Source organism: Bos indicus x Bos taurus, chromosome 1 (assembly GCF_003369695.1).
Source record: "Bos indicus x Bos taurus breed Angus x Brahman F1 hybrid chromosome 1, Bos_hybrid_MaternalHap_v2.0, whole genome shotgun sequence".
NCBI lineage: Eukaryota > Metazoa > Chordata > Mammalia > Artiodactyla > Bovidae > Bos > Bos indicus x Bos taurus.
This window is the reverse complement of record NC_040076.1, coordinates 95,050,051-95,071,056: the sequence shown is the minus strand read 5'-3', so window position 1 is coordinate 95,071,056 and position 21,006 is coordinate 95,050,051. Positions and strand designations below refer to the sequence as shown.

At 39.7% G+C, this 21,006-nt stretch overlaps 2 long non-coding RNA genes across 2 annotated transcripts in view; one reads left to right on the top strand and one right to left on the bottom strand.

Moving 5' to 3' along the window:
* Positions 1-7,737: 7,737 nt before the first annotated feature.
* On the bottom strand, positions 7,738-21,000 carry LOC113892320. Its single transcript, XR_003511025.1, has 2 exons — positions 20,816-21,000; positions 7,738-8,615 (listed from the first exon to the last, which is right to left on the bottom strand). It is a non-coding gene; the product is annotated as an uncharacterized LOC113892320 (long non-coding RNA).
* LOC113892313 overlaps positions 8,601-21,006 on the top strand; it is a 32,143-nt gene continuing 19,737 nt past the window's right edge. Inside the window, exon 1 of the long non-coding RNA XR_003511023.1 lies at positions 8,601-8,657. This is a non-coding gene — a long non-coding RNA (uncharacterized LOC113892313). The remainder of the gene's footprint in view (positions 8,658-21,006) is intronic.

The following is a 21,006-nucleotide window of genomic DNA, read 5'->3' as shown; positions in this document are numbered from 1 at the left end:
ACAAGGTTCTTATAGGTTCAAGGAAAAGAGATTGTAAGACTTTGCCAGGAAGACTTAACATTCTAGGAGGAAAAAAAAAACAAACAGATAATTCTGAAGAGACTAAAATTTTAAAATAACCTCAACTTAGACATAATTGACAGGAAAAGGCAGAGTGGGAGTTTTTAGAAAAGATGAGAATAAATGTAAAAGGCAAGAAAAGACATTCTGCTTTTCAGTCCCTACTCAATAAATATAACCATCCTTAGAAGACAGCCTATGTATTGTAATTGCACTCATTTCTGGCCTAATGGTCCAATCTAATTATTCCAAATTGTTCAAACTATAGGGAAACCTGATGAAAATAGCCCTTTCATTTGACTTGCATGTTTCAGTTGAATGCTAAGTATATCTTTCAACTAAGCTTTAAAAACACAGTTCATCAGTAAGCTGTGCAGGCTCTTTTCTCGGCTCTGATCTTGCACAGCCATCAGGAAAAGAAGGTAATGAAATGTCTTAACATGCTCGTCATGAGCATACATCCCGCCTGTTTTTACTGACTTACCAATGGGCTTTGTTTGTGAGGAAGTTACAAGACTGACATTTATGGCTCTTCAGGCAAATGAGAGCCAAAAGAAGAGATCCTGAATTTTAAAGCTGTTTACCAGCTGCTGGAAAAGTTTGGCTTTGGGCACCAACAATCCGTACAAAATCCAAAGGTATTAGAGCCGTCTCTTCTCCTTTACCCATGTCAAGCTGGAAAACACAAAAGCTGCACAAGAACTGCAAAATATTGCCAAGCTAAATTAAGGCATGAGGAAGAAATTACATGTACTTCTGTGAGAAATGGAGTCTTGAAAGACCAGTTCTCTGCTCAGATCCCATGAGTTATATTGCTTAGAAGCAGACGTTGTGGTTATGGTTCTTTGCCATGTGGTGTTTGCTGAGTTCTCACTGGATATCCTAAAACACTTAAGCCTGGAGGATTTAGGATGTCTTTGGAGACCATAATTTGGAAAGAATAGCTTTATCTTTGTGGGAGATGCAGGACACAACACAAATGTTTGTTGGGTTCCTTCTCTCTTTCTTGACAACAAACTTATCAAATAGTTCTCAAGCAAATTGTATGGGAAAGTAAATGATTTCACAGAGAAGCAGTATTATGGTTTAGAATTCTAAGGCAAGAGGCTTCGGTCAGGTGACTCTAGGTTTACAGGGAATTGAAAGCAAGTTAGAACGTGGCTCATCCAACGTTAATAAGATACAGGTGATATTCCTTGATATGGGACTTGCAGAAGATGCCAAGAAATTTCAGATGAGGGGATCTGTTACAATGGGGAGGGTAAAATTCCAGGCAGACGGGAGAGAAGTGGGACAGCAGTTTCCTAGAAAGTGATTTTCTAATCTAAGGGCTATTCTTTAGGTTGGAGTATTTTCTCATATGAAAGAGATTGTGTGTGTGTGTTCACTCAGTCGTGTCCAAGTTTTTTGCAACCCTATGGACTGTAGCCCATCGGGCTCTGCTGCCTGTGGAATTTTCCAGGCATGAATACTGGAATGGGTTGCAATTTTCTCCTTCAGAGGATCTTCCTAATCCAGGGTTTGAACCCCTATGTCCTGTGCCTCCTGTGCTGCAGGTGGATACTTTACTGCTGAGCCACCTTGGGCCATAACTACTTGGAGGGGATAGGCAGTAAGGAATGCAGAAATATTCATAAATTATACATGGATCATCTCATCTCTACTTGAAATCCTCCAGGGGCTTCTCACTGTTCTTCAAGTGAAACTCCTATTCTGGCCTTCCCACTCCTAGGTGTCCCTGCAACATCGCCCCCGGGGCAGTGTCCTCAACCTCATCTCTCTGGCTCTCCCCATACCTCCCTCTGCCACCAGTACTCATGGGCACCTATCTCACCAGCCTCAGGGGCTCTGTTCATCATGCTGCTTTGACCTGAATGTTTCTTCCTAACCACTTTGGTGGACCACCATCGTTTATATTATTTCATTTAGTTGTTTGGTTTTGCTCTACATGCACTATGTAATAAACATCATAAAATCAAAGACCATATTTCTGTTTTATCATTGGGATTTTTCACTATACCTGGCTGGTTGATGCTACACAAAAATTTGTTAAACAAAAGAATGCAAATGAAGGTAGTGAAGTCAAGACAGATCATTTCCTGGAGCTCTCCCAAAACACTAACAGCCGACCTGGCCCAAGCACTCAGATTTCCTGAGAAATCCTGATTTCCTAGGGTAGCCAGAATATTCTCGACTTATCACTGACATTTATACAGGGGTTGATGTTAATGTTTCTGGAGAGATCATCCGAGAGAAGGAGGATACTAAGTGAAGCCAGCTGCCCCAAGGGTGTCCAGAGGGTGAGCTGGGTAATAATATATTCAGGTACCTTTTCTCCTTGGTTGTGTCCAACCACTTCCTATACCCACTTCAGAGTTTCCCTAAGATCTCTTCTCCCAGAGCCACTCCTCAAATGCTATGGTTACCAGCCCCCACGTTCAGTTTTCCTTCTTTTCTTATTTCAAGCACAGGCTCTGCTTAGCCCTTTGGAATGTCCTATCTATGGACCCGGACCATTGCTTTGAAGTGGAATTGCAGCTTTTAACTTCCAGTGCTTATTTGTGGTGGAGAGGGGAGGAAGCATGGTGGAAGGCAGGGGTAGGGCGGTTAAATAACATCCTAATGTCAGCCTAGGTATGAAGCCAGCCATCGATTAGATGACATCTTATATTAGGAAGGGAAGATCCTGTTATATTAGGAAGAAGAAGACACTTTGTTTACTTTTCTGTTAATATTTTAAAGGAAATCTCAAACCCTGATTTTGAAACTCTCCATACAACCTTCAGTAGCACAGAGGGTGTTACAAAATCTAAGGTCTCAAGAAGCTAAATCACTTAGACAAATAAACATGTCACATAATACTTTGGGGTCCTGGGGAAGGGTAATACCATGAAATCAAGCAATGATCAGCTTTTAAATTTCCCCAAAGGTCAGACATCACAGGCTAAGTGATTTGTTACTAGTGTTCATTTTCTTGAACCTCATCTTTCCTCCATAGTCATCCTGTTTATGCTCACAGACCCTTTCATGGGCAATAATAATACTAATAGTAGCTACCCTTTACTGAGGTGCCTACTATGTGTCAGGTACTTTATCTGTAACTCTTGAAAATAAAAGCGTTAGTCACTCAGTCATCTGAGTCTTGTGACCCCATGGACTATATCCTGCCAAGTTCCTCTGTCCATGGAGTCCTCCAGGCAAGAATACTGGAGTGGGTAGCCATGCCCTTCTCCAGGGGATCTTCTCAACCCAGGGATTGAACCTGGGTATCCTGCATTGCAGGCAGATTCTTTACTGTCTGAGCCACCAAGGAAGCCCTTACAACAACCTTAGTAGTTAGGAATGGTTATCAATATTTTAAATGAGAAAATTAACACTTAGAGAAGTTAAGTATATTGCTCAAGATCATATAGCAAGTAAGGTCTGTCAGATATCCCATGCTGTACCTAATATCAGTGGCAGTGCCCTTGAGTGGCTGGGGGTAGGATTTTTAGTCCTGGCCCATAGATCCAATCTTCATCAGCCCAAATACACAGATTAAAAAAAAAAAGAAAAATCTTGTGTTTGCTATGTAGGCCCTGCTTTAGGATAATTTGCTTAATCCCATCACCCTCTTTTTAACCAGGTTGCTATATCTGAAGTCATTCTACACAGGAATTCTAGAAATGACGTTGCTTTGCACTGTATCCTATAAAAAGCAAACAAAATAAAAGTGCCATGGAAATTTGAATGTGAACCACTGGATTTGAAATCTAGTGTACTAGATATTGCATCGCAGCCAGAAAACTATATTGTTTTAAACAGCAGAGATTTTTACTTATTTATTCTAGCTCTCTGTGTATCCAAAAGGCTTTTATTCGATGCTATGTATGCAGTCATAAGGGGGACTTCCCTGGTGGCTCAGACAGTAAAGAATCTGTCTGCAACTCTGGAGACTGGGGTTCCATCCCTGGGTTGGAAAGATCCCCTGAAGACGGGAATGGCTACCCACTCCAGTATTCTTGCCTGGAGAATTCCATGGACAGAGGATTCTGTCAGGATATAGTCCATGGGGTCACAAAGAGTCAGACAATTGTAAACTGCATTAGGACATGGGGTACAAAGTTAATCTTTTACAAAGCATCAGGCTCTTGGGAAGCCTGCAACTATAGAATCTCTTTGTTCAATATAAAAAGGGATAGAAATCGAAATATAATGTGTGAAATTTAAGTTCATATCTTTAATATCTTAGTACTAGCAACAGTAAGAATCTGCTAAGGACCCTAAAATCATCTCTGATATAAAGTCGCTCTCCTGTCACACTTTCTGTGAAGCCAGCCCCATTATAGCTAATTTAACTGTCCCTCATCACCAAAAGAACATAGCAGATGCCACATCCTCATGGAATTTAAGCAATATATTAGTATCCAAGTATTAAAATTATAATTTTAAAAACTATGTGATAATATTCAGTATGCTTGTGGTCAGTTTAAAGAAGAGAAAACAAAATTTTATCTATGCTATTTTGTCAGAAAAGTATTTTTAAAATATTAACAGTTTTCTCCAGTATTTCCTTTTCTGCCTTCCCTCTATTTAACACCAGATTAGACCTTCTTCATCTCAGGAAAAGGTCGAGATAACATCAGGCAGAGAAAAGGAATCTTTTCCGATTTCTGAGTCTAGTTCCTTTTGAGCGCAGAAAAGAAGAAAATTAGGAAAGGAAATTGGGGGAGAAGCATTCACTGCTGTGGAGTGACTTTGCTCTACAGGCTGAGCTCCAGAGGGGAGGCAAGACCCCAGGGAAGAAATGGTGCCATGGTAAATGGTTGAGAGCCCTGCAGAGTTCCCTAGCCCTGCCATGGTGTGAGGGTTGAACAATGAACCCCCCACGCTCAGAAATGGTAAGGAGGGAGCCCTGGAATCAGATGAGTCCCACTGTGTTGTTACAACGGAGGGCTCTTCAGCGGCTGGCATTCAATGGGTGCTCAAGGAATAGTCGAGGTGATGTACACCTAAGCAGATGCTAGGTAGCTAGGTGACATTAAGGATTTGCAGCAACCCCCCCCCCCCCAGGGAAAAGGAAAGAGGTGTGGTAAATTGACTGAAGTTATGTTTCCATTGCACTCAAAGAATGGGATTAGAAACCAAAATTGATATATTAAGTCAGAGAAAAGTGAAGAAAGTTATCTTCTGCATTTCAGGACTAAATTTCATAGCTTCTAACTTGTGATTAAAATTGTAAATTAGATCTGTGAAGAAACAATGAGAAAGCTTGTCATGATTTTTCTGAATCTTTGCTTTTTCATCTTCAAATGGGGGGTAATAAAAACATTTATAACTTGAAATTATGCACATACAGAAATAATAAGATACTATCAAATGACACAACTAATTATGTATTGGTGTTGTGAAATTGCAAATTTTTCTTTCATTTTTATATCCTATGTTTTTGAGGTTTGTTGTTTTTGCTGTTTTAAGAAATAAATATAAAAAAAGAGAAATAGTATAAATGAATGCATATACAAAACAGAAAGTGAAGTCGCTCAGTTGTGTCCGACTCTTCGCGACTCCATGGACTGCAGCCTACCAGGCTCCTCCGTCCATGGGATTTCCAGGAAAGAGTACTGGAGTGGGGTGCCATCGCCTTCTCCGTGAGGATAGAGACTGTACCTTTTCCCCTGTTTCCCTGGTTCGCAATAACAACATCATTCTGGTGGGGAAAGCAGACCAGTTTTGGCAGCCCTGGTGGGAAAGGTGGATCTTGCATTTACCTAGGTTGGGGGCAGGAGGACCCTCTCTGGAGCGAATGCTAAACAGGTATAGATGAGTGAGACAGGAGGCTCTGGGTTCGCACACCCCTGTGACAACAGGGCAGGCTGGGCTGGGGGCCCTGCCCTTGAGTTTCTGAAGTCCCAGGGCTCTTACTTCCTGAAGTGTGTGTGGGCTGTGACTATTCAGGAACACAGTCTTCCTTCCCAGGCCCAAGGTGGCCAGAAGACCGGCATTTTGGGGAAGGGTGAGGGGGCCTGGCTGGGGAGCTTATGCTCCGCAGCGAATCGTCTGGAAGGCAGGCAGCGTGGCTTTTCCAAAACAGAAACAAACTCACAAATATAGAAAACAAACCAGTGGTTACTGAAGGGGAGAGGGGCAAATCAGGGGTATGTATAAAATAAAGGGCTTCCCTGGTAGCTCAGAAGGTAAAGAATCTGCCTGAAATGTAGGAGATCCCTAGGTCAGGAAGATCCCCTGGAGAAGGGAATGGCAACCCACTCCAGTATTCTTGCCTGGAAAACCCCATGGACAGAGGAGCCTGGCGGGCTACAGTCCATGGGTTCACAAAGAGTCAGACACGACTAACTAACACACACATAAAATAAATAAGCAACAAGGACATATTGTATACTACAGAGAATTATAGCCATTATCTTGCAATAACTTTTAGTGGAATATAATCTATAAAATACTGAATCACTATGCTGTACACCTGAAACTAATAACATTGTGAATCAATTGTAATTCAATTAAGAAAAATAAGAGAAAAAGGAGAGAGAGAGAAAAGTAAGGAAAGGAAAAAAAAAAAAAAAGCTAAGGAAAGAAGGACCTTTAAGAAATACTGTGTAGCTAGAACACAGGGCTAGTGGTAAACGATGAGATGGGAAATGTAGATCTTAAATCTCAGACCAAGACATTTAGATTGTATCTGGTAATCAATGAAGAAACACAGAAGTCTCTTTTAAATAACGGGAGTTTTTAATGGAGAAATAGTGGGAGTAACGGGAGTAATAAAATGTCTAAATCTGTTTAAAAACAATACCTTGGTAGTTTTGGGGTGGGGTTGTTAGGAACAGAAGCAGAGGAACCAATTCCCAGGCTATTGCAACAATCTAGGTAAAGCATCAAAAGAGCATTGTGCTCAGTCGTGTCCAACTCTTTGAGACCCCATGAGCTGTAGCCCATCAGGCTCCTCTGTCCATGGGATTCTCCAGGCAAGAATACTGGAGTGTGTTGCCATTTCCTCCTCCAAGGGATCTTCCTGACCCAGGGATCAAACCTGAGTCTCCTGTGTCTCCTGCATTGGCAGGTGGATTCTTTACCACTAGCGCCACCTGGGAAGCCCAATCTGGAAAAGATCATGAAGCAAGTCAGGCAATGGGATGAGGAATGGAGTTTGGGGTGAATGAAAGAGCTAATTAGGAGGTGGCAATTTAGAGAACAATTGGTTCTGGGGTTGAAAAAAATCATCTCTGAGAATGACATTGAGATACAGAATCTTCCACCTTATCATGCAGGAGTGGGGTTTGAAAAGGAGGTTGAACAGCTTGGGTGTCATTTTGAGAGTGAACAGAACTGGAGACCACTAAGAAATGCTAGTCAATTAGTGGCTGCAGTTAGCAACTTCAGACCACAGTCACAGGTATGCTGTTCAGAGGCTCTTGGCTTTGTGTTCTCCAAAGCTGCCTCCAAGCTGCCTGACAGCTGATGGCAAATGCCTGCAACCAGAGCAAAAATAAAGCACTGAAGCTTCCAGATCCTCACTTAGGGGGATACTCCCAGGAAAAGCTGAATCAAGAGTGCCTGCCTCCACTTCCAGGAGAGTCATCTTGCAGTTTCTCTTTCTGTTATACTCTAGTCATGGATCATGGCTGTCCCCAAGAATGGCCACAGAGATCTTTTTTACTTAAGTAGAAAAGAGGCTAGTTTGTTTGAACTCGATTTTATTAAAGTCTTGGGGATTACAAAAAGAAAATACATGGGAGAACATGAAACTCCCAACCTCATAAGACACAGCCCACATTCCTAGATCACACAAGCCCATCTCATCCTTATGAATTAAAAAAAAAAAAAGTGGGAACCCCCTGCACCTCCATCCTTGATCTCAAACTCCTTCCTCTTGGTAGACGCTATTTCTAACTCCCACGTCTCCAGTGTCACAGCATGCTGGGTGAGTGATATTATTCTGGATTTATAGTTTTGTTATAGTTTATTATAGTTTTGTTCATAGCTAGCTGCCCTCAGTCCCCAGGAATCCTGACCAAAAAAAAAAAAAGGTTGTATCATTTGTACCATACTTAAGTTTTAAAGTAATAAAACAATCCTGACGAATGCTTAAATTTAGAAAAAAAAATTAAAATTGCTCTTACTTTTAAAAGACCTTCAGAAAATATTACCAAACCTTTCCACATGGGTCCCCAACAAGGATTCTTCTCTCCAGTGTTGTTTGAGCCAATAGAATGGGACTGAGTTTGGCTCAGATGCAAAGAGAAGTTTCTCACTTTGATTACAGCGTAGAGAGATAGGAGCGCTCACCCTAGTGGGTGTGGCTGCTTTACAGAGATCTTCTTGCAGGGATGTTCTCGGGAGAGTTCTTGGGGAGGGGCGCAGCTCTGCTGCTCCTGGATTTCGCTCAGATCGCAGTGCGGGTTGCAGCCTCTCTGCGCATGGCCAGCTGCCGCCATCTTGGATTAAGCTGTCGTTCGCAGCGTCTCTGCACACTGCGCGAGCTGCGTCAGGCGCAGCCATTTTTCAGGAGGAGCTCTGGTCTGAAGTGCCTGTTTGAGGCCACTGCATGGAACACCCTTTGAGCAAGCGAAACTAGATTAATCACAAAGGACAAGAAGGTTAGGCTTTATTTTATTACGCGGATTCTGTTATGATTCCCTCGGAATTATTAATGGTCTTTGCTGGTGACAAAAAATTTTCATGTTTTTGTATAATCCCTTCTATTTTGCTTTAGTTTTAATTATACTGCATTTGCTTTTTTTGTTATGTTTAGTATAGCATTGTCAAATTTTATATTGTTTTTTATGTACTTTATCTTTTTAAATAATTCTTAAATTACCATAATTATATTACCAATTCTATATTGAGGTTATTATTGCTTCCAATATAAAATGGTTTTTAATTCATTTTTTCTGATTATATAAAAATATACTAATTATAGAAAACTAGGAATATAGAAAAAAATAATAAAAATGATAAAAATCCCCAGTACATGAAACTGTGATCATAGATGTACAGATTTGATTTCAACTTTTTTCATTTAGCCTTGTAAGTTTAGGTGGCTTAACCGGTTATAAGGGTTTGGCCTTACATGGTTATTCCTCATACAGGAAATGGGTTCTAAGGTTATTGCAAGTCATTTGATCCTGTTTAGGCTCTTGTCTCAGCACAACATCACAGGCTCTCCTTCCCTACGCTGAGGCCAGCTCAAATATGTTTCCAGATAGATCATCTGCCACCCTGTCCTCCCAGTGGTCCGATCCTCCAAGCCACGGCTCTTATTCCCTCATTTTCTTGTCTTCCTTTCTTAGAAGAAACAAGTTTTTGTAGACTTCCACCCTTCTTGTGAGACCAGCAAAGTCTCCAAAACTGTGTCCTCTCCAGGGCTAGTTCTGTGTTGGGATCTTTCCTAGGATCCCCCAGTCTGCAGTTCCCATAGTGCTCAAAGCAAGAATCGGTAGTTTTCTTTACAGCAAAGTTCTGAAGTGTGGAAAACAGACTAACGAATGAAGCTTTGTGTGTGTGTGTGTGTGTGTGTGTGTGTATATATATATGTTTTTTTTTTTTTTTTTTACATTGCTGAGTGTTTTATAATTGCTTTACTCAGCAAGCCTGGGAAATATGTAAGTAGTCATCAGTTTCACAGATGTGGGAATTAAGGTTCAGAGAGGTTAAATGACTTGCTTTAAATAGTCACAAAATTATATCATTTGACTGTCAAATGAGAACTCTCTTTCCTATCAAAATTACATTCTTCTTAGGGTAAAAATAAATGATACTGTAATAAAGAGAGTACACAAGTTGGCCTAATAAGGGGGTAAGGGGCAAAATAGCAGGGAGAACAAGGTGAAAGGAGAGTGGAAGAGCACAGAGAGACCCAACAAAAGTCACAGATTGTAGGGAAAACAATAATTTGGTACCCTGATGGCTTAAAAATGCTTGTTTGTGTATGTGTTTGGGGTGGGGAGTGGGATGGGGGAGGAGTTCCTGATTTGATCCACACATATGCCTATTGGCTCTCCTCCATTCTTGTAAGAACAGGATGAGGTCTTCTTTTCCTTCAGGGACAGTTTCAGTTGTACGTTTGGTGACACAGAGTTTGAACCTCAAATCAGATTAGTGTCAGTGCACACTGCAGCCTGCCTCTTCACCATGCTCTTCAGTACTCCTCCAAACCATGCTGTGGTGCTCTCGCTGCTCTCTGGTGCTTGGCACTGTCTCAAGCTCCTGGACAACTATCTCCCCCAGCCCACACTAAATCATGCATGCTGCCACTGCCTTGCTGGCTTTAGAGGAGGGGGTGGACTGGAAGGCCATGTTTTCCTTTACTGCCTCAACACTCAGTTCCTCATAGTAACACTGAACAGGGCTATGGGGTATAACATGCTCTATTCAAGGTTTCAGGTTGATCAGAGCAAATGTCTCTTTTTGACTGAAGGGACAAGATATAGTGGTACAGTAGAGCCTGCCAATTTTCTATACATTGTCCATCTCCACTTTTTACTCAGTAGCATAATCCTGATTTCGAGGCAGTAATGTGCTCTAACAGAAGGATATATTTTTCGGTTGTAGTTAACTGTGGCCTTATGGCTAAGACGGGCTTCCCAGGTGGTGCCCCGGTAAAGTATCCGCCTGACAATGCAGGAGCCATAAGAGACACGGGTGGATCTCTGGGTCAGAAAGATTCCCCTGGAGTAGGAAATGGCAACCCACTCCAGTATTCTTGCCTGGAAAATTCCATGGACAGAAGAGCCTGGTAGGCTACAGTCCATGGAGTTGCAAGAGTCAGACACAACTGAGCACAGCTCTATTATTTGTTTAATGTCTATCTATCGTATGGCTAAGATAAAGCCATTGAAATCATTGCTGGACTTCTAAATAGGGTCCCTTTGGAAAATAGTAATTATCCCTCTTTCAGTGTCTCCCTTTGTCTTTCATGCTGTCTGGAATGGGGATGCATGCGGCTAGAGCTCCAGCAATTATTATGACCCCCATGTGAAGCCCCAGTGAAACATACAGAGCAACTGAATGCCTAATGATTTCATGATTCACCATATCATCCTATATTCCTACCTCTGGGCTTAACAAAATAAAGGGTTTTCTGGGTCTTACATATGAAATATTTTGTTAACCTTAGGTATTTCAGCTGCTATTAGGGCAAATTTAATTTGGGGGCATATTTTAAGTTTTAATATTTTTGAAGTGACTATTACAGTGACTTTTTTTTTTAACGCCATTGTTAGTTTTTTAAACTGCCAAACCTAATTATAACTTAAACAGAGTAATTTTATGTTCTACTTGTTAAGTAGAAAGTGAAACAATATTTTGGTAAATTATTAAGTATTAGGCTTGTAAAGTGTTCTTATGGAGTAATTCTACTTCTAGGAATAAATCCTAAGGGTTATGTATGTATGAAGCTTTAGGAACAAAGCCATTTACATTATAAGAAGAATAGAAACCACCTAAATAGCAACATAATAAAATGGGTAATAAAATATGATATATTCATTGAATTAAGAAATTTGAGAAAAAAATAACTTTTATTTTAAAAAGTATTTTGTGGTAACGATTTAAACAATATTGAAGTTTATGAAGTAGAGTTATATTCTTCCTCTTCTACATAAGATCCACACCCTTAACCATTTAGTCTAGTGTTTGTCTTTCCAGTTTTTCCTTTGTCTGCTGCTGCTGCTGCTAAGTCGCTTCAGTCGTGTCCGACTCTGCGACCCCATAGATGGCAGCCCACCAGGCTCCCCCATCCCTGGAATTCTCCAGGCAAGAACACTGGAGTGGGTTGCCATTTCCTTCTCCAATGCATGAAAGTGAAAAGTGAAAGTGAAGTCGCTTAGTTGTGTCCGACTCTTAGCGACCCCATGGACTGCAGCCTACCAGGCTCCTCCATCCATGGGATTTTCCAGGCAAGAGTACTGGAGTGGGGTGCCATTGCCTTCTTTCCTTTGTCTATGTAAACAAATACAGATATGCACACACATATAACAAATAAATATTGGATTATAACACATATATAAAATAAAAATTATCAATAACATGGAGAAATACCCATAGTACAATAAAAAGTCTTATAGATAATATAAAATTTGATATACAACAAGATCCCAATTATATTTCAGAAAATGCCCAGCAAAAAGAAAAGACTGGAGTGAAATATATAATAAACAGATGTGAATAAATGAATACATATTGCCAATATTAATAAATGTGGGGTAAGTCACTTCAGTTGTGTCCGACTCTGTGAGACCCTATGGAAGTATAGTTGGCCAGGCTCCTCTGTCCATGGGATTCTCCAGGCAAGAATACTGGAGTGAGTTGCCATCCCCTCCTCTAGGGGACATTCTCAACCCAGGGATCGAACCCATGTCTCTTAATCTCCTCGTTGGCAGACAGGTTCTTTACCACTAGTGCCACCTGGGAAGCCCCTATTAAATACTTTACTATTAATAATACATGCTATTTTCTCCTCAGTTCAGTTCAGTCACTCAGTTGTTTCTGATTCTTTGAGACCCCATGGACTGCGGCATGACATACAGAATTTTTTCCACAATCCCCACAAGGCTAAAAGTGAAAGACATATTACTATATTTCAGAGGAAATAGGGGAGGCTGAGAGCACATATTTGAACCACCTGCCTCCCAGTCCCATCCAAAATGACCTAGAAAATTTTAAAATATGTAAAACCCTAAATCAGTACTGGAAGCTAGGGAAGGAAACCAGACAAATGCCAGAAACTTCAAAGAATTTCTTCTAAATCCTGTGCAGTTGGGACTAGATTAAAGGCCATCCAGGGCCTATCTGCCAGTCACCAATGAGCAGCTTGACCTGGGGAGATGAGGCCCTGGAGGCTGACTGCAGGACCCATCAGTGATTCTTTTGGCTCTTAAAAATTGAATGAGTTTGAAGGTAGCAGGGTAGCAAATAATGGTAAATGTTTCAAGCAGAGAGCCCATGCACAGTGGCAATAATTATATTGTTGGATAGTTTCCCCAAGCTCTGGAGATCTTCACTGCCTCTGTGGAACTGGGTGTGAAGGAGAGGCCTAAGTGGCTCCCTCAAGCAGCAGTCTGTCACTAGCTGTAGCGTTCTTTGCTGATGTACCTGGCTAGAGGTCTTGGCCTGGACAACTGTATCACACACAAGCAGTGAGCTTGGAGAAGGGGGTGGTGTCCACAGAAACCCTAGATATGAATTACACCACCAAGTCTGTCAAATAGCACAGCTCTTTCACAAAATTAAAAAAAAAAGGCTTTATAAATTGAAGTTTAGATGGCTTTTCCCCCCAAATTTTGACCTCGCCTTCACACAACACATATCAGGGCTTCCCTGATAGCTCAGTTGGTAAAGAATCCACCTGCAACTCAGGAGACCCCAATTCGATTCCTGGGTTGGGAAGATCCCCTGGAGAAGGGATAGGCTACCCACTCCAGTATTCTTGGGATTCCCTTGTGGCTCAGTTGGTAAAGAATCCGCCTGCAGTGTGGGAGTCCTGGGTTTGATCCCTGGGTTGGAAAGATCCCCTGGAGAAAGGAAAGGCTACCCACTTCAGTATTCTGGCCTGGAGAATTCCATGAACTGTATAATCCATGGGGTCGAAAAGAGTCAGACATGACTGAGCAACTTTCACTTTCTTTTCACGCAACACATAAGGATTAATGTGAGACAGAGCATTGACTTAAACATGAAAAGTGAACCCATAAAGCTTCTCGAGGAAAACACGACATCTTCATGACTTTTGTTTGAGGAAGTTTCTTAAATAGGATACCAAAACTCTAACCTGAAAATAAAAGATTGAAAATTTGAACTTTATTAAAACAAATAATTTATATTTATTAAAAGATGACATTAAGAGAGAAACAAGGCAAACTTCAGACTGGTAGAAGGTATGTGCAATAGATGTTAACTGATAAAAAACTCATATTCAGACTATGCAAAGAATAAGATCAAATAAAAGAGTAAAACTGAAAAACAAACTAAAAATGGATAAAATACTTTAACAATCACTTTAGATAAGTTGATAGATCAATAAACAATAAGTGTAAACATTATTAATTAGAGGAAAAAGCAAGTAGCTAACAATACAAAGTGTTGGCAAAGATGTAGAGCTTTATGGAACTCTCATAAATTGTTAGTAGGAATATAAATTGTTAGTAGGAATATAAACTGATTTAAAAAAATTAATTTAGAAAAATGTTTAACAATGTCTACTAAAAACATATATATACCCTATGGCCCAGAATTCCAATTTTAGATGTATACCTTACATAAATAAGTACTTGTATCTATCAAAATACATGTGCAAGGGTGGTCACAGCAAGCAGCTTTATTTATGAAGTCAAAAGTGTATATATTTTAGAATATTCACATCCATGCAAAAAATGAAAAGAAAAACTACTGCAATATGCAAAAAAAAATGGATTGGTCTGAACATAATGTTAAGCAAAAGAAAACAGACTTAAAAGAGTAGAATGATGGCTGGGTTCATTGAGGAGCAGATGCCAAGATTGAATTAGAAGTGCAGATTTGCTGGGAATAGGAGTGGATGGAGAAAGCCTTCACCCCTGACATATAATGAAGGAAGGGAAGAAAGGGCAGAAAGAGCCTGAGGCAGTAGTGTAGTTCTGGGGAAATCTTGGCCAGCTCAAAGAGGAGCTTCAACACAAAGATTACCCATAGAAGGTTGCCTCACAGCCAGAAATGTTATACTCTTGTACCACCATGTTCAGTCATCAACTCTCACTATCCAGAAAGAGCATGATCTTGACTCAGAAGCTGAGGCACTCACATCTGGAGACTGTCAACTAATTGTACTCCTTGTGACAGGTGCTCTCTTGACGGGAGATCTGAGTAACATACCTCCATGGCTGTCAGAGGGACAGCTGCTCTTGTGTGGAGTCCAAAGTCATCAAATCTAGACTGCAGGTATAGTCAGAAGAGCAGGGGGTTGTGACTCAGAGAGGGCAGGAAGAAGCCTGATGGCTAGTAGAAAGTACTCTAGTTTTAGATCTGCACAGTGTTCTGTAAGTAAGTACATTTTTACATATATATTTACATAAGTGTATGATATGTAAGTTATATTTCTGTTAAACAAGGAAGGGAATCCTTCCAAGATTACACATGGCCCTAATCGCTGAAGTTGTTTGATTAAAGAACTAGTCACATGCCTTCTTTTAAGATTTAAGAGGTTCCTAAAAGTGTTTTTAAGAAAGAGTTAAGACTTAAGAAAAAAACAAAAAACCTCCTCACCTGATTTCTGGAGGAGATAACTAAAGAAAACTCATTGTTTAAATATCAGAAAACTCCCATATCAGGTAGGACTAAGTTTGGCTGTGACGGTTACAAAATAATAGTAACTTAAATAAGATAAAATTTGTTTCACTATTACCTAAAAAAAAGTCCAGAGGTAGACAGTCCAGGCCTGATTTGGTGCTACTCAATGGGTGCCTTTTATCTTGCTGTTCTGCCGTTCTTGGCTGATGGTTTTTACCTCCTGTCCAAGAGCTATAGTCATTTTATCTGTATTCCAGCCACAGGAAAAGATGACGAAGGACACTCTCCCTTGCATTTAGAGACACTTCCCAGAAGTTACACAGAGCACTTCCACCTAACCCCCACACAGAACTTAGTTTTATGAGCACACCCAGCTACAAAGGAGTCTGGGATGTGTAGGTTTTATTTCAGGTGCCAGGAAACCAGCCAAAAAACAAGAGTTCTACTATCATACTAGGGACAAAGGGAAAATAGATATTGGGGAACAACTAGCCTATTGTACTGTAACCCCACAAAGAATTTGTAGTATAAAGGAAAGAAAACACTGCATGCAAAAGGTAGAGAAAAGGCAGACATAGTTTTATATATATACATATATATATAAATTTATAGTTTAGGAATAGAAATTTTTAGATGCATCTGTACAATGATGCTAATTTAAAAAATATACATATATTTGGAAATAAAATATAAACTGAACAGAGTTGAGGAGGGAGTTAGTTGAGAGATAGAGCATTTTAAAGGTAATTACTCTACTGTGAGATTTTGTACTTGATTAGAAACAGTGGGGAGCAGAACTGATAATGTAGAAAATGAATCATTAATACAGTTGATAAACTTGATGAATTTTCCCCTAGTGAATAAGATAGGGAAAACAGATAAGGAAGGTGGGCATTTGGAGAGATAAGAGATGTGATACATGAACAGTGAAGAGTCATTGTGTGGATCACGGAGCTTTTCTGAACAAATAGAAGAGGAACAACATTTAAGACCACAACAAAGGAAACGTTTATAAGCTGAAGGTAAATTTTAACCTGCAGATCAGCATAATTTCTTAAGTACCAGGAAAATAAATAAAATGAATAGAAATCTACATCTAGACATAACCTGATCAAAGTCTGAATTTCAAAGTAAAATAGAGGTGAAATCCAGGCAGAAAAAATATTTTCCCACAAAGGAAGGAAAATAATTATTTCTCTGATATATATTCGAAAGCTAAATATTATCTTTGGAGTGAAAAGGGTAAGAGGGCAGAAAGAACAAATAACCTTGGTAATTTATCAGGATTGAGATGTGGAGGTTCTATACTTGTATTAAAAAGAATGACACTCCCTTTCTTGATAGAATCATTGTATTTTAAATTTCTAAGTAAAACTTAGAAGATGGGGATATGTGAGCACTTGCTAGAAAATCCACATGCTTTCTGCTACCTATTATACAGCTGATTACACCTAAAAGGCAAGAATGAAAGACTGGATAATAAGTGACCCTCTTCAGTTCAGTTCAGTCGCTTAGTCGTGTCTGACTCTTTACATGAATCGCAGCACGCCAGGCCTCCCTTGTCCATCGCCAACTCCCGGAATTCACCCAGACTCACGTCCATCGGGCTGGTGATGCCATCCAGCCATCTCATCCTCTGTTGTCCCCTTCTCCTCCTGCCCCCCAATCCCTCCCAGCATCAGAGTCTTTTCCAATGAGTCAATTCTTCGCATGAGGTGGCCAAAGTATTGGAGTTTCAGCTTTAGCATCAATCCTTCCAAAGAACACCCAGGACTGATCTCCTTTAGAGTGGACTGACACCACTAAAACCGTTTAACTTAAAGAGGTTTCATCAAACCAAGTCAGAACAGTGAAAGCACCATCTTTTCATATGGATGCCACAGGTGTACAGGAATACACACTAATTTCTGAGCCAATCTCTCTCACCTTTTGTTTAATTATAAAGTACTGAACAAGATAGAACTTCATTTAGACCAGGAGTCTATCATAGTGTTCATGAGCCTTCATGCAGGGATCACAGAGACTGGAAGAGTTGGTCTGTGAAGTAGCATGCAAATTTTATGATGTGGCCATTTTTCTGGGACTAGGAGTCAACTTGCACAAGTTCTTAAAAGAGTCTGTGACTCCCCAAAAGACCCAGAACCAGTACCAACTGTAGACTTTATTCAGGGAGACTACTTCAATGGGGTTTTGAGGTGGAGGAAAGAGATAGGGTTGAAGTCTGAATACAATAAGTAAAAGTGGGGATTTATGGTCAAAAGAGCAGGATGGAGGTCAGTGGATGGACTAAAACAACTAAGAAGGAACATCAGGGGTAAAGGGGTATTCTGGCTGCATGGACCTAACAGGAGTCGCTGAGCACCGGTCAGGATCATCAGTTACCACCAGGGAGGTGATGGAGAACGAGGAGCCCTGTCGGATATGGAGCAGGATTAGATGTGGAAGGGGCGGGGAGAGTTCTTGCCAAACTGACTTAGCCAGGTTTTTGCTAACAGTGGTTCAGGCAGATTGTATAGAAATGAAAAATACTCCATTGTGTATATGTACCATAGCTTTCTTATCCATTCATCTGCTGATGGACATCTAGGTTGCTTCCATGTCCTGGCTATTATAAACAGTGCTGCAATGAACATTGGGGTACACGTGTCTCTTTCCCTTCTGGTTTCCTCAGTGTGTATGCCCAGCAGTGGGATAGCTGGATCATAAGGCAGTTATGTTTCCAGTTTTTTAAGGACTCTCCACACTGTTCTCCATAGTGGCTGTACTAGTTTGCATTCCCACCAACAGTGTAAGAGGGTTCCCTTTTCTCCACACCCTCTCCAGCATTTATTATTTGTAGACTTTTGGATCGCAGCCATTCTGATTGGTGTGAAATGGTGCCTCATAGTGGTTTTGATTTGCATTTCTCTGATAATGAGTGATGTTGAGCATCTTTTCATGTGTTTGATGAGGTGGATGAAACTGGAGCCTATTATACAGAGTGAAGTAAGCCAGAAGGAAAAACATAAATACAGTATACTAACGCATATGTATGGAATTTAGAAAGATGGTAACAATAACCCGGTGTACGAGACAGCAAAAGAGACACTGATGTATAGAACAGTCTTATGGACTCTGTGGGAGAGGGAGAGGGTGGGAAGATTTGGGAGAATGACATTGAAACATGTAAAATATCATGTAAGAAACGAGTTGCCAGTCCAGGTTCGATACACGATACTGGATGCTTGGGGCTAGTGCACTGGGACGACCCAGAGGGATGGTATGGGGAGGGAGGAGGGAGGAGGGTTCAGGATGGGGAACACATGTATACCTGTGGCGGATTCATTTTGATATTTGGCAAAACTAATACAATTATGTAAAGTTTAAAAATAAAATAAAATTTAAAAAAAATCAAAAAAAAAAAAGAAAAATAAAACCACAGAATTACAAATATTGTTAAAGGCAATAGATGGCAAGTCAAATACCAAAGAGAAATATGAAATATGTACTGACATCATAAGGACCCAGCGATAAAATGAGAGAAAATAAGGAAAATATAAGGGAGAGATGCAGGAAATCTAGTCAACATGTCCTAAGAATACAAAAAGGAGAAAATAGAATGAATGTGTTGGAAGCAATAATCAAAGGAATAATAGGGGGAAATTGCTGAGTTTGTAGAACTGAAGTTTATGAGGCAGTAAAGAAGAGGCATAGTCACCTTGATATATCATGTTGAATGTTACAAGATTTAAGGAGAAGGAGAGAACCTGTACAAGCATCCAGGCAAGAAAAAAATAGCTTATTTCTTAAGCAGTGGTTCTCAACAACAGCTATGTATTAAAGTCATGGGTGAGCCTTTAAAAAATACCAGTGTTTGGGCTTCATCTTTAAGCAGTCTGATTTAATTATTCTGGAAGGAGCTTTGGCATTGATATTTTAAAAATCTCACCCAGTGATTTGAATGTGCAGCTAGGGTTGAGAACCACTGCCCCAAGGGAAGGGAAATCATTGACTTTTCCCCTGGAGAACCAAAGACCATCAGTAAATGAAGACTGGCTCCCAAGGTTGGAAGGAAAAGAATGTTGTACTTGGTCAAGAGGTCATTTGTAGGAAAGACTAATACTCTCCTACAAGCCAGTTTTCTGAAGGTACTATACTCACAGTTTAGAGATACAAACCAATCAACCTAAGAATAGAGAAAGATAAACAGAATGAAAGCGCCACAATAAAAAAGATGATAGAAAGCAAAGGAAACTCTTTAAACCTAGATTAACATCTTAAAAACTGTCATCAATATATTTATTGTACAAGACAAATTTCAAAAGTCTTCAAAGTTGATAATGTGAAATAGCAACAATAATTTAGATCTAAATTCCAGATTACATCAATCAAAATTGTGAAGTGGGGAGAGAATAAGGAAAGTAAAAGCCTAACAGGTTTTTCATTTAACACAGATGGTAATTAATAGCTATATTCTTAACCTTGATAAACAGAGATAAAAATATTTAAAATTTTAATAACAAAAAGGTAATCACTAATGGAAAAAAATATAATTGAACTTTCCAAACGATAGAGAAATGAGCTAAGAAAACATAGTTGGTGAAAAATATAAAAGGATATAAAAACTACCGTGCCATATTAACCCCTTTTTACTATATTATATATAACATGTATAGGAAAATACAAAAAATTGTAACAGTGGTCATCTTCAGCAGATTGAGGTGATGGGGCTCGTGGTTTGTTTTCTTAGTAAAGTGTCTCAACTCTTCTAAATATTTTATAATTAGAACACTATTTTTATGTAATTAAAAAAATTTTAAATATCCACTTTTTTATTGCCTATGCCCTTCTATAATGCTTATTTACTATAAAGAATTAAAGTTAAGTTTCTTAATGTGTTAAGTTTAACAATTATAGGATTTAAAAAATCTGATTTCCACATATTATTAAAGACTAAATGCCTATGAACACTATAAAGGTGCTTCTATTAACATTTCTTATTAAGTCACTTTCTGGAAGTAACATGTTTGTGTAAAATCTTGCCAAAAACAAGAATATTAAAATGTGTTCTGCATTAGGAACAAATCCACGTCATAAGTATATTAGAAGTTAACAAGATTTAAAAGCAAAAAACATGAAACCAGAAGAACCTGGGAAAATGTGCTTGTAACTATAAATTCTGTAATTAATTTGCTTTACAAGTTTTTTGGAGATGCTAGGTCACCAGTTGACATCTTGGATTTGCTTTTTATTCAGTCAGAACATGTAAAAGAATATATTACTTGTGGCCAGATTGTAGTCTAAATATATTTTCCAACCAAATGTCCAGTTTTGATAGAAAGAAAACTATATAGTCATGTTGTTCTTTAATTCCAATTCAGGCATTCCTTACTTCTGCCCCAGCAGAGATCTCAGGATTTTATTTAATTCATGTTTCCCCAGGCTTCCACAGCTTGAGGACAGTAATAGAGTCACATTAAAGATCAAATCTAAATTCCATGGGCTCCTACCTTACCTTCCAGGGGATATTTCTGTAGGACGTCAGCTTCCTGCACTTCTCAAGCACTTACAAACGTCCCTGGGTGTGTTCTGTGTGGTCTGCCTCTGCTAGTTGCATTTCCTACTGTGCCACCGCCTGCTAGACAACCATTGCAAGCCACCATATCTGAAGTCCTACTGTATTTTGCAATAGTGAAGGCAATAAAG